The 13,552-nt window shown below is 41.5% G+C and overlaps 1 protein-coding gene across 15 annotated transcripts in view; it reads right to left on the bottom strand.

Annotated features, from left to right (window-relative positions):
- The window catches only part of STAG2 (stromal antigen 2), a 137,264-nt gene extending 124,379 nt beyond the window's left edge, over positions 1–12,885 (bottom strand). For 2 of the 15 annotated variants that reach the window (XM_025431078.3, XM_049107502.1), the window contains exon 1: positions 10,848–10,986. The gene's annotated coding sequence lies outside the window, so the exon portion shown is untranslated. The other 13 variants (XM_049107500.1, XM_035711642.2, XM_049107498.1 and 10 more) reach the window with 11 other exon arrangements.
- Positions 12,886–13,552: the final 667 nt, after the last annotated feature.

Raw genomic sequence — 13,552 nt, 5'->3', positions numbered from 1 at the left:
ACTAGTTATAGGGGATGATCATGGGCTCTTTTAATTTCATTAATAACCACCAAACATTCCAAGACTACACTTACAGTCTTCAATTGTTATTTCCCCCAAAAGATTTTCAATGCAGTCCTTAAAAATACCGGTTACCAGGGGCACCTGGCTGGCTCAGTCAGTAGAGCATGTGACTCTTGATCTTGGTGTTATTGCGTTCAAGCCCCACGTTGGGTGTGGAGATTACTTAAAAATAAAATCTTAGGGACGCCTGGGTGGCTCACCAGTTGAGCGTCTGCCTTTGGCTCAGGGCATGATCCTGGAGTCCTAGGATCGAGTCCCACATCGGGCTCCCTGCATGGAGCCTGCTTCTCTCTCTGCCTGTGTCTCTGCCTCTCTCTCTCTCTCTCTCATGAATAAATAAAATCTTTAAAAAAAAAATAAAATCTTAAAATACTTGTCACTATTCTCAAATTAAGGACACCGTATCAAAAACAACTGCACTGATGGCTACTGATTCTACCCTAACAGTCTTTATATATAGTAACCCCAGTATGTAGTATGTTTTAAGTGTTGTTTTTAACCCCTTTGGAGTGATAAAGCCCAACTGTCAATGTTACCTGAGGACAGGGACTATGTAATCTAGTTGACCATTATATAGCCTATCTCTGTAGGCACTTTAAGTACCAGCCAGTAACAATGAATCCTTTTGAGAACCTGAAGAAACACACATTTTGTGCATAATTTGATAGGATTCTCACATCCTTACCCTATGAGCCCTAGATTAAAAATTAGCTATAGCTTTTTAAAATACCAACTGTTATTAATCTCATATAATAAACCAAATCCACAAAAAATAACCTTTTGTCTACCAGTGACTATGTGGCCTACAAATCTGGTCAGAAATGCAAACCCCCCACTTCCAATTTCATGATGGCTTTAATGAACTAAAGAAAGGGCTTTAAAAATTAAGCAGACCTACTTAATAACCTCACAGTTGTTTATAAAATACTGACACCAACAAAACCTCCAAAAGTGAACTAGTGAGGGGATTAAAAAAAAAAACACAAATTCCTCAAGGGAGTATTAAAATAGCCAAAAAACAACCAAGTATGAAAAAACTTAAAGTACTCTTAAGATCAGCTCTCTCTAATGGGGCACCTGGGTGGCTTCATTTGTTAAATATCTGCCTTAGGTCAGATATTAGATCAGGATCCCAGGGTCCTGCTTCTCCCTCGCCCTCTGCCACTCCCCGTCTGTGCTCTCATATAAATAATCTTAAAAATTATTATATTTTTAAAAAGGTCAGCTCTAACACCCCCACTAAAAAAAAGCAAGGGGGGACGCCTGGATGGCTCAGCGGTTTAGCACCGCCTTTGGCCCAGGACATGATCCTGGGGACCCGGGATCTAGTCCCATGTTGGGCTCCCTGCATGAAGCCTGCTTCTCCCTCTGCCTCTCTCTCTCTCTCTGTCTGTCTCTCTGTCTCTCATGAATAAATAAAATCTTTAATTTTTTTAATAAAATAAATTTTAAAAAGGAAGGGATCTTTAGTTTACAGTATCTGAGATTATGACAAAATCATTTCTCCAAATGTTTGAATTCACCTACAGTAATCATTTTTGGGGAGTGGGATGTACCACAAATAAATAGGTGGGAATATAAGGCATCTACATAAGTCACCAAAAATAAAAGAGAACTATTAATTTTATGAAAAGACATTTCAATTTCTTCAAGACTTAACTCTTCAGTTTAACTTCAAATAAATATCTAAACCATACCTTTTTCTTCCTAACACCACAAAATTATTTTTCAGTTTTCTTATCAGAAGAGATTTTCCACAAAAGAACCCCCCAAAAAAGAGCATAGAGTTAACATTTCTTCCCAAGAAAACAGTAAGGAAAGTCTGAATAATACTAAGGAAAACACAGATGTGGATGTAAACAATAAGTTATCTTGGCTTTTTCTTTTATTTCAGTGGACCTCAGTAGTTTTTCAACAGTATCTCAAAAGTCCAGTCACTTGAAAAGCCAACTGGAATTTCTACTAGGTAGAATTTAAAACACACTGTCGGGATCCCTGGGTGGCTCAGTGGTTTAGTTTAGCACCTGTCTTTGGCCCAGGGCGCGATCCTGGAGCCCCAGGATCGAGTCCCACGTCGGACTCCCGGCATGGAGCCTGTCTCTCCCTCTGCCTGTGTCTTTGCCTCTCTATCATAAATAAATAAAATAAAATAAAATAAAATAAAATAAAATAGATAGATAGATCTGTCTCTTTTCTCTTACTATCAACCCCACACCAAGAGAAATTTCTCCAAGAGTAAAAATAACCTCTCGGAATATGGCCATTTAAAGTTATTTAAATCATTTTCATATCCAAATAAACAGTAGGGGTTGCAAATCCCTTCCTACCACTTACTAATTAGGCAAAGTACACGGCTTCCCTATGCCTTGGTTTCCTCCTGAAAAATAGAATATTAATTAGGGACATCATAAATCCTTATCTCTCTGGACAGTCCTAGTTTATACTGCTATCCGAGAATGCCATCCAGTTAGTTAGTGTCCCCTTTCATTCTCAAAAGTATCCTGGTTTGGGGCAGCCCGGGTGGCTCAGCGGTTTAGCACCGCCTGCAGCCTAGGGCCTGATCCTGGAGTCCCGGGATCAAGTCCCACGTCGGGCTCCCTATGGGGAGCCTGCTTCTCCCTCTGCCTGTGTCTCTGCCTCTCTCTGTGTGTCTCTCATGAATAAATAAATAAAATCTTAAAAAAAAAAAAGTATCCTGGTTCAGGCAGCCCGGTTGGCTCAGAGGTTTAGCGCCGCCTTCAGTCCAGGGCATGATCCCGGAGTCCCGGGATGGAGTCTCAAGTCAGGCTTCCTGCATGGGGTCTGTTTCTCCCTCTGCCTGTGTCTCTGCCTCACTCTGTCTCTCTCTCATGAATAAATAAAATCTTAAAAAAAAAAAGTATCCTGGTTTGAGCAACAAATCAAATGGTGACGGGTAATAGGGTTATGAAGATTGAGGTAATATGTGTAAAGCATTTGTAACAGTGTCTGACAGAGAGTAAGAGTTCAGTTAGTGTTAACTATTGCTAATGTTAGTCACTGTCAAGTACTTTTAATAAAAACTTTTGGATCATATAATGAAGAGTTCCTACAATATTCCTTTTTACAATTAAAAGTATACATTTAACTTCATACATTCAAGTTTTTGAAATTAAGTATCACTAACTGCTTGAAATCAACACTAACCAATTCATCCCAAGATGGCAACATTACCAATTGCATTCACATTTCATCATGAGTAAGTTTTAGGAGAGGCAATATTAAGGTTACTGACAGGAAAGTAACTGAAGAGTAAAACTGCTTAACACCAAACCAAGTCCCTTAATATTCTAGCAGCCTTTCTAATCCAGGGTTCCACAATGTTAACCAGAAAACTCAAAATTATTTGAGTGACAATTTCCTGAATTCTCCCCTCTTCAAGAATGGTACAAAATTAGTGTCTTTCTAGATACACAGGAGAGAAACTAACTCACTACATACAATGGATGCCTTGGGGCATTAATTCTGTTGTAGAACACCAGGGTCTTGTTATTCTTGGGAGTACAAATGGGGAAATATGGATGAAAAGACTCAATATTGAACAAAGAATCTGGGTAGAAGACTGCATCACTGGAAAAATTATTTCCCACAGACTGAAGCTTAAGGGAATAATTAACATAAAATACATAAATTTGACTCATGGCTATGAAAAACATTATACATGGTTTTACCTCATCTCCACTAATTTATCATAGGCCAGCTATCCAACATCTAGCAGTCGTTCAGATAAGAGAAGTTCTAGTTATTGTTTATGAAAAGTAGGAAGGAAAAAGAGGAAAAGCAAAAGAAAGCGGAAACCAAGATTCGAATCAATGATCAATAATGAACCTACTAATAATCCAGGACACCATATTAACTATTACACAATTAGAATAAGAAAATTTAGTGAAGTCAAAAGATGAACTAGAATAGAAATTAGAAGCAAACAGATATTAACACTTACAAGGAAACAGAGTATTTTTAAGGTACCACTAAATAACAACAAAGGGACGCCTGGGTGGCTCAGCAGTTTAGCGCCACCTTCGGCCCAGAGCATGACCCTGGAGACCCGGGATCGGGATCAGGATCCGGATCAGAATTAAGTCCCACATCAGGCTCCCTGCATGGAGCCTGCTTCTCCCTCTGCCTGTGTCTCTGCCTATCTCTCTCTCTCTCTCTCTCTCTCTCTCATGAATAAATGAATAAATAATCTTAAAAAAATAACAACTAAATCCCCTTACAGAATCAACCAGAGCAGTGAATTAGAAAAGTCACCGAAATTTTTATTTCAAATCTAACCACTCAATAAACAAGCTGAATGATTGGGGAACTATTCTTAGACACTTAGCCTACATAGAACGTAAGGGAAAAAAGTTCAGTGAAACCACTCTACCATAGTATGACCTACCCCCACCCAAAAAAAATCAAGAATACAATTCAACATATTATTGCACAAACTTTTGTATAATGAGCACACAGAAACAAAACTAAAGCTCCAATTTATTTCAACTACATTTTAGTGAAAACAATTTAGACCTTTCATCAGGCAGCTACTCCTCTAACCCTGTGTAAAAATCTGCATTTACCTTGTACTACATATGAAAAAAAATCTTTATTTTGTAATATTAAAACGATACATGCTTTCTGGTGACAGATAACCCAAGACCTAAACTGTTTAGTTGAGGGAAACTAGTAAGCTTTAACAAAAAGAAAAGTGCCAAAGTTCTGAGTCCAAATTAGAGTGTGATTCAGACTGTCAATTATTATCATGTGACAAGTCATTTATTCTCTGAGAGCCACAATTTCCCCATCTGTAAAATGATGATAACCACCTATCTTGCAAGGTAGCAAAGATTAAACAATAAATGTTAAAACACAGTTACTGCCATTCAAAAGTAACTCAAACTAAATTAACAGTTTGTTTCTGAGAATATCTCAGGATTCAACAAGTTATAGGTCAAATCCCATTACACCAATGTTACGCACACAAAAAAAGTGTAAACAGGACTTACTTTACCCCTTCTAACAGTCTGACAACATTATAAAGGAAATTTACCTTTGAGTTTATTATCCAGAGCTTATAGAAATCTCTCTAGTTGGTGTCATCAATCCTAATAATGTATTTTTCAATTAAATAATAAAAAAGAACAGCATTAACATTATTCACTATTCTTCCCTTTGGAGGAATGGGGAGTGTAAAATAATTTCAATAATCTCTTGACTAACCATATGCGAAGACTTCTTGTTTTCTTCTGGCTAGTATCAAAGACCTAACTATAGCAAGCATACATTAGGAACACAGTTCAGGTAGCAGATTACCACAGCTGCTAAAGAGATTTTTTTTAATGCACATATTCAAAAATGAAGACTCCACAAGCAACACCGCTTACACTCAAGAAATATAAAATTTGGTTCGATTAAATGCAAAGCAGGCACCTCAGGAGATGTAAAAAAAAAATCTGACAATTTTTTTTCTCACATTATCTTTGCCAAACAGAAAGAACATGCAATAACCACCGCTCATGACAGCCGAAGATACAGAGGAAATATTATACAGGGACAGTACTGAAACACAAATTAAAAGTCTTGTGCATGTATCAAATGTAGAAAACTACAAAAGGAAAATGTAAAGAATTTTTAAAATAGCCTATATCCTTAAAGTTTCTTCTGTATTCTCCAAAGATTAATCATATTTCAGTATATACTGATACCCATAGCTAGATAGGACTCTTTCCTTTGCTAAGCTCCCCAACTTCCAAAATAGGTATATAATAGTGCTCCACTGTACAATGAACTGTCATCTCAATTATGTGAATAATCTAATAGCAATTTCAAAGTCCTAATACAAGACCAGATTGCTGTTTTTCAACATGTGAGGCACATAAGTCACAACATTAAAGAGATGTGAACCTTATCCTAAGATATACTGAATAGATTACTGTGCCCTAAATTTAATGTAAATTTTAAACTCAGAAGTTAACTTGCAGCATCAAAAACTGGAGTCTTCCATGTATTATAAAGAACCCAAAGCAAAAAGAAAACGCTATTCACTGTTTACTCCCTTCCCACACATGACTGTGGGTGGCATCAGTTAAACATGCAGAATATTAAGCACTACTAAACCGTCCAAGGCATATTTTCACATCTAACACTATATTCCCAAAAGATAATTTATTTGAGCCTGAGCCTGCTCCCCACCCCTCCCCACCCATTTTATTACATAGGTCCTCAGATAATTACCAGCTAATAAGGTAAAAGAGAAAAAAGAAAATCATGAAAAAAGAAATGTAGGATTTAATTTCATTAAAATCGTGAATGTTTGAGCTTTAAAAAAAAAATCCTAACTAAATAGACTACAAAGTTACCAAACTCATAATTTGTTGGCTTAGCAGTTTAGCTGTTGCCTTGCCAGAATAAATCTGAAGCCACAATCCTCATCATCTATTTCAGATTATTTGCATACAAATAAAAGATCAAAATTTGTAATCTGTCTTCTCATAACATTCTTCTAAAGCCAAAACGTTGAGTATGAATATACAGACTAATATTAACAATTACAAAATATCTGTTCCTAGACTACTGTGGAATTTTGTTTTAATAATGATGAGGGAACACACTTCACCAAGTATTAAAAATATCCATTATTTTGGATTCCCTTTAGGACTCTGACATATACTCAAAAAATACATTCACAGGGGTAAAAAAGCCTGACACTGAGCAACACAAAACTGCAGAAAATAAGGCACTTACCTTCAAAGAATGTAGGAGCAATTCACAAATATACTAATTAAGGAAACTGAGGATTTTAATTGCAATGCACTTTTACTGTTGATGGGTAACAGAATGCCCTTTATAGAAAACATCAGAATATTTTACGTATTGGTCTTTACAGCACCAAATCCTTAAAGTAAGGAATGGGACTTAACTCATTTTAAAAAAACATTTTCATATCAGTCAAAAAAAAAAAAAAAAACCCACCCCACCCCCACTGCCAGTCTCTGATACCTTAGAATGCTAGTTATTTCACAGTTGGAAAGAATGGCTAATAAGTACATTTCTTTTTCCAACCCTAGTCTCTACCCATTCATTAAACACCAAATACTGAAACTGAATTCAACTCCTACCTCTATCTTCCTACCAGGAATGCGCCCTAGGGCACCCGAATCCCTTCCACTGTCACTTACTGCAACTGCCAAAGCCCCTCCTATTAATAGTAAATCCCTTTCATACTGACTCACTGTAACTCCAACTTAATGAAATAGACAACAAGCAGAATTAACAAAATTTGAGAATGGAATTTTCCTGTTTTCAAAGGCTTGAAAAAGAAACTAAAAGTTGACCACATTCAGACTAAGTTACAAACATTTAAAGTTCAACCAATTTGTAAGAACTTACATTGCTTATTCTATATTGGTTCAATTCAAATATTTTTTTTTGAAGTTTGTGTATCCGGCATTGTGTAAGTACTTATACACAAGGCCAAGTTTTCCACACGGATAACTGACATGTAAATACAAACTTATGTCATCACGCCAAAATTCCAAGACAATTTGAAATCTTTAAATTTTTTTAATTATGGAAATTTTCAAGTACACACAAAAAAGTAGAATAATGGTACAATGAGCTCTCCTCTAGTCATCATCCAGCTACAATCAACTCAAGGCCACTTTTGTTTCATCTCTACCACCCACCTCTCCCTCCTCCAATTATCTTCAGAAAATAATTAGTAATTACTAAGTACACTGAGAAAAATCTGAAGATATGAAAGTATCAAAGACTAACAAGAAGTCAAGAATTTAGCAATGTAACTGGCACCCTATACAACTACTTGTTAGGTGGGAAATTTAAGAATTCAGTTAAAAAAACAATGAGATAGCCATCTTTAAGAATTTGAAGAGCGTCCATAAGATCCAAAGGGCACATTTAAAATATCTACAAGGATAAAAAGGAATATGTGATAAAAATGAACTTAAATATCTGCAATTAGCTTGGATATAGCACCTCGGCTCAAAACGAAAAAAAAAACAAGACTATTTAACATAATGTATCATAAAATTACAATTCACTTGAAAAACCGCTGAACACTTAATGCCTTAACTGGTCCTTCTGATCCCTAATTATAGATTGATATCAATGTAACAAGAAAACCAGGCATTTTAACGTAAGTGGTTTAAAATGTTCAAAATTAACCCCACCGCTCATTGGAAAATATATGAAAGCAAGTCCAAACTACCTGAATTGTATGTCATTAAACAGAAATGTATCCACTTTCCGGGGCCGGTTTTTTTTTTTTTTTAATAAGTTCACATATACCCTGAAACGCAACGCGCTAGGCTACAGATAGAATTAGAAGACCGCCTCCTGCTCTTGCTCCTAACCAATACGCAGAGAGAGAAGGTTGGCAGGAAAGTGCTGCGAGGACAGTAACAAACACCAGCAGCTCCCGAGCAGGCCCTGCTAGAGCCAGGAATGACGCACTTCGGTAACCCGACTCTTTCTCCCCTCCACCCCCGCCCCCAGCAGCGGTGCTGACACCGCCAACAGCCCGGAGTAGGAAAAAAGACAACAGAAAAAAGGCAGAGGTTGGACCGCACCAGGTTTCATCAAGAAACCTCGATTATTCCTCTTTCGACACTAACCACTAGGACTAAACAGGAAAAGAAGCTTCGTGCTTAAGCAAGTCCCATCATGGTGGTTTAAGAGTCACTAAATTAAGCTGATAATGAGTCCAATCCACAGAGACAAATACAGGGTGTGGCTGCCGTGAAATACGGCGGTCCGTGGGAGAAAAGGGGTATGGAATTTACACTCCAGTACGAGGGGAAGATGGGGCTTTACCGGGGGAGGGGGGACGGCCCGCGCATTTTAAGGAACCATTTCAAAGCAACACAAGCTTTTCGTTTACTTAAACCTAATCCCACAGATCAAAAGTTTCTAATAGATATATCGTGTAAACTGTAAATAACCATTTAACCAAACGCCGTGACCCTCAATTAAGAAACTACATCCAAGAGAAAGGGGGAGGGAGAGGGAAGGGAGGGGTGGTAGGCAACAACATATAAAACATTTCTAGGCCACGGAGGAGAAAGTCTCACAAACCGGATGAAACTACTAATGCAATATTAAAAATTAAAGGTGAACACTGCAGCACGAAAAATCTCACGATAAAAACCATTACAGTTCAGGAATAAAAATAAAATGACATATACACCAAGGGAGAGCGGAAACTAAATGTCGAAAGTACAGTGGCTTATAAAAAACTAAAGGCAAAACAAGACCTTCTGGCGACGAAAAAAAAAAAAAAGAGGCAGAAATCAACAATACGTTTACGAATGTAGGCCAGAAGAAAATGGGAACGGGGCTCAAAGTTTTGCGGAACTACTTGATGCTGTTTCCCACACCTTCTCTCTCCCATGGCCCATCAGACCCTTTTCGAGCTAAAATTGCCGTCCACAGATCACCGGGTACGCGAGAGAAGAAAAAAGAAAGTCAACCCCAAGCAAGAATAAAAGTGTGGAGGGAAAAAGCAGAAGCTGCCTACCTGGGGCAAGGATCAGCTCAGTTCGTGCCTTGAGAAAGACAGTGCGGGTGGGGGTGGGAACGAAAAGCAGCACTAAAACTAAAACAAAAGTGGCGCCAAAACCCCCCAACAAACAGCCTTCCACTCCCGCCCTTCCCCCCCTCCTCCCATGCCAGGCAGGCAGGGCCCCCTTCGGGGCAAGGTCTGCACGCGGGGGCCAACACCGCCAGACCCCACAGCCTATTTATAAAATTGTTGCCCGAAGAAAACTGACCGAAGTCGGGCCTCGGAAGGGATGGAGAGATCGATGCCAATCGCTTTCCCAAGCAGTTCCCCCACCACGCGCTGGAGATGATGGGGCGGGGGAGAAGCAGAGGGGCCCGTCACATGAATGTTGTTCCCTCTCTAGGAAGGGAGGAAGAGAGGGAGGGAGCGAAGGGAGGGAGGAAAGGAAAGAGGGGAAGGGAGAAGGGAGGGGGCACGAGGGAGGGGTGTGATCAGAGTAGATTTTCCCTCGCCTCCCTCGGTCCGAGGCCCAAATATACACAACTGAGCCTCCGCTTCTCCCCTCCCCCCTAGGTTCCCAGCACCACCATTTTGCTCTCTTCCTTCCCCTCACCACGATACCGCGCTCTCCCCCACCCCAGCCACGGCCTCCCCGGCTTTCCTCCCCCGACTACGGCTCGCACCCCACCCCACCTCCAGCTTGGGCTCTCCCAGGCTTAAGAGCCTGCCGGAGAAAAGGCACCTAAATCTAATGCTACACAGAGAAGCGGAGCCTCCATCTTGCGCTGCTCCGCGTTCTCCATTTTGGGCCACCCATGGGGGGGGGGTCTCCGTAGAGGCCCCGAGGGAGAGTTGGGCGAGGGAAGGAAGAGAAAATCTTCAGCGAGGGTAGTCGAAAAGAAGAGTCGTGCAGTAGAAAGCCACTCTAGGAGTAGGAGGTAGGGAGGAAGGGGGGCTGGAAGTTCCTTGGTAGTGTTGAGGTAGCCACTTGGGGGGAGAAGGCAGAAACAAGGGGTGGGGGTTACGCGGGGACGGGGAGGCTTCTCCCCGTCTTGACTTAGCCACCCGCTCCACGGCTGGCCCCTTTGGGGGCAAAGGGAGTAGGGGGGGAATTAAACGGCAACAGAGTGCCCATTCTCTTTCCCTCCCAACTCCTCTCTCGCGCCCTATTTCAACCATACACACCTCACAGTGGGCCCCGCGCCCTCCGGGTGCCCCTCCAAACTTCTAGAAGCTTCGCCTCCGCCATTTTATAACTTACCTCCCCCCTCAGCGTACACAGAGGCAGCAACGAGACTGTTCGCCTCCCCCACTCCTCCTTCCTTCTTTCTCAGGCCGGGGGCTTCTTCACCCCTGGGCTGGTACAAGATATTTTCCCCTTCCTCTTCTTTACACCCTCGAATTCTACTCAGGGACGGAAGCTCCCGCGGTTCTAGAGCGGTGGGGGGTTTTGAAAGTGGCGGTCGGATCCGGCGGGTTTTTTTTTTTTTCTTTTTTTTTTTTCTTTTTTTTTTTTTTTTTTTTTTTTTTTTGGTGGCGCTTCGGGATTGTTTGGGGTGTTCGCTCTTCGGCGACTTGGAGGCGAATGGAACGCGCAGGCGCCATCTGTCGGCCACGAACCCGCGCCCGGCTCCCGTTGGGAGGGAGCGGCATCTAGCGGCACAGCGCTGGCACTGCAGCGCTCGTCTCCCAGCGTCCTCCTCCCGGTCGCCGACCAATCGCGGCCGACTGCCTCCCGGGTTCAGCGTCTCCGACGCCGCCTGCGAACGAGGCGCCCGCAGGGGCGCGCCGCCGAGTGGGGTAAACAAGGTGCCGTGCCCGCGCCTGACTTACTCATTCGTTTGGCAGCGCTTCCGCCGAGGACCCGAGCGGGCCGCGCTTCCTCTTTCTTTATCGGGGGTGGGGGGGCGAAAGGAGGTCGTTAGCAATGTCCGGCGGAGCCCCGGGCCGTGGGAAATCGGAAGCCGGGCTCGCTCGGGACTCGTCCCCGGGCCCCTGCGCCCCGCGCGAAGCCCGAGGTTGGCAGCCCCGTCGGGCATCACCCTTCCCTGTCCCCTCCTCCGACACGCCCCGGCGAGGGGCCTTCCGCCCTAGTGCCCGGACCCTCGCTCCCCCGCCGTCCCTACTCTTTCCCCCCAACGGAACTCAACTCGTGGAACTCTGGCACCTGATCCTAAGTGATCGAGGGGGGTTGCTTCTGGAGTTTCTGTTTTGTTTCCTTTTGGCTTCGGCTGTGAAGAGGAAGCAAGCCAATTCTCTACCAGAAGACTTGACACTGGAGGGGAAAAATTTTTTTTCTTTACAGCCCACTATCCCCGTCTCCCAGAAAACGTGGTGTCTCTCTCTCTCTTTCTCTCTCTCTCTCTCTCTCTCGTCTAGGACTTAAGGAACTGGGCTACTAGGCTAGGCCGGGCGCTCGACCAATTTATTCTCGACTCCCGGGGCGGGGGTTGGGGAGGAAGCGGGACGGAGCGAAGTGGAGGGAAATCGAAATTTGGGCTGAAGGAGTCGAGGGGGACTTACCCCGTTTTCCCCCGTCTTTGCTCACCTTCCCCGATTTTCCACCGTCTTCCTGGAAACGTGGGATCCGGCGGCCTTGCGACTTTCTTAAGAATTTTGGTTCCTTCTTATCCTCCCTCTTCACCCCTCCCCCAAGGTGTTTGAAGTGCGAAAGGACCCTTTACGCTCCTTTGACCCCCAGTTAACTCCAGTCTTTATCACCCTTTTTATTTCATTTTATTTTTTTGTTTGTCTGTTTCGAATCCAGCCTCGAGGACCTTTGACCGAGAGCTCTCTACGCGGGGAAGAAAAACTCGGGGAGGGCCTGTCCCCTCCGAAGCGCCGCTTTTCCTAGGACAGGAAGGAGTGACCTATTACAGTGTCTCCATTGCTGTTATAGAAGTTCCTAGACTCATACGATATTGTTTAGTTAAGAGCTCTCTGTTCCTCTTTTTAAAAAAATTTTGGTTCGAATATTCCTTTAATATTAAATTACCTTTTAATTACAGGAACAGGAATAAATGTATTTAGTAACAAGACAAATTTTCCAAATGAGGAGAAACGAAAGCCCTGTGTAAATCGTGAAGATTTCACCTGATATCACCTCGAAAGTATTCCCAACGCAATACAATGATTAATCTCAGTCCTCAAATTATATTCCTTCCACGCCTGCTTTAAGTTTCTCTCATTCTCTGTGCTTACTGGGTTTTTTCCCTGCAACTTTAAAAAAGAGTTACGGCATATTTAATCAACGGAACAATAAAAGTTAAACAGAAACATCTAAATATCAATAATAAGAAATAAAATCCAAGACATTTTTACTTACCTCTAAAGCTTTGGGGAGTGGAATACTATTCAAAATAAATTTCCATTTCTTTCATAGACCATCTTTGGTAGAATATTATACGGTTTTTAATAGATTCAAGTTACAGAATGATGCAGCTAGAACATTAAATAGGGAGTAGTGGAAAATTTACAGTTACATAAGTTAATGCAAAATTCCACTTAAAGTAATAGAAAAATTGGGCTCTGTACCAAATCATTTTACATTAATTTAGTTCAATTGTGCCAATTTAATATCAATTGATACTAAATGATTTCCTGTATTAGCTGAAAACTACTGGTTTTCTGCTCCAAACATCACATTTATAGTACATGGTGCAAACAGTTCTTTATCTATTTTATAAATTCATATTCTTATCTGATTGTGTAGCAAGGAGACTTTAAATAATGTTATACTCTGAAAAAAACATCAAGAAGTTCCTCTGTTTAGTAAACTTACTTCCGTCTTGAGAAAAATACCATTGAACAAAATTAATAACTAACTGGTATAATATCAGAAAAAAGTTTTATAGCAAATTTATATTGATATTGAAGTATGTTCACAGCAGCCTCTCTAGAGCCTATTCACAAGAATATTTATTGAGCCTTCTGTGTGTGGAGATCACAGTGCAATGTGCCCAGTCC

This window comes from Canis lupus, chromosome X (assembly GCF_003254725.2).
Source record: "Canis lupus dingo isolate Sandy chromosome X, ASM325472v2, whole genome shotgun sequence".
Taxonomy (NCBI): Eukaryota; Metazoa; Chordata; class Mammalia; order Carnivora; family Canidae; genus Canis; species Canis lupus.
This window is presented reverse-complemented; position numbering and strand designations above follow the sequence as displayed.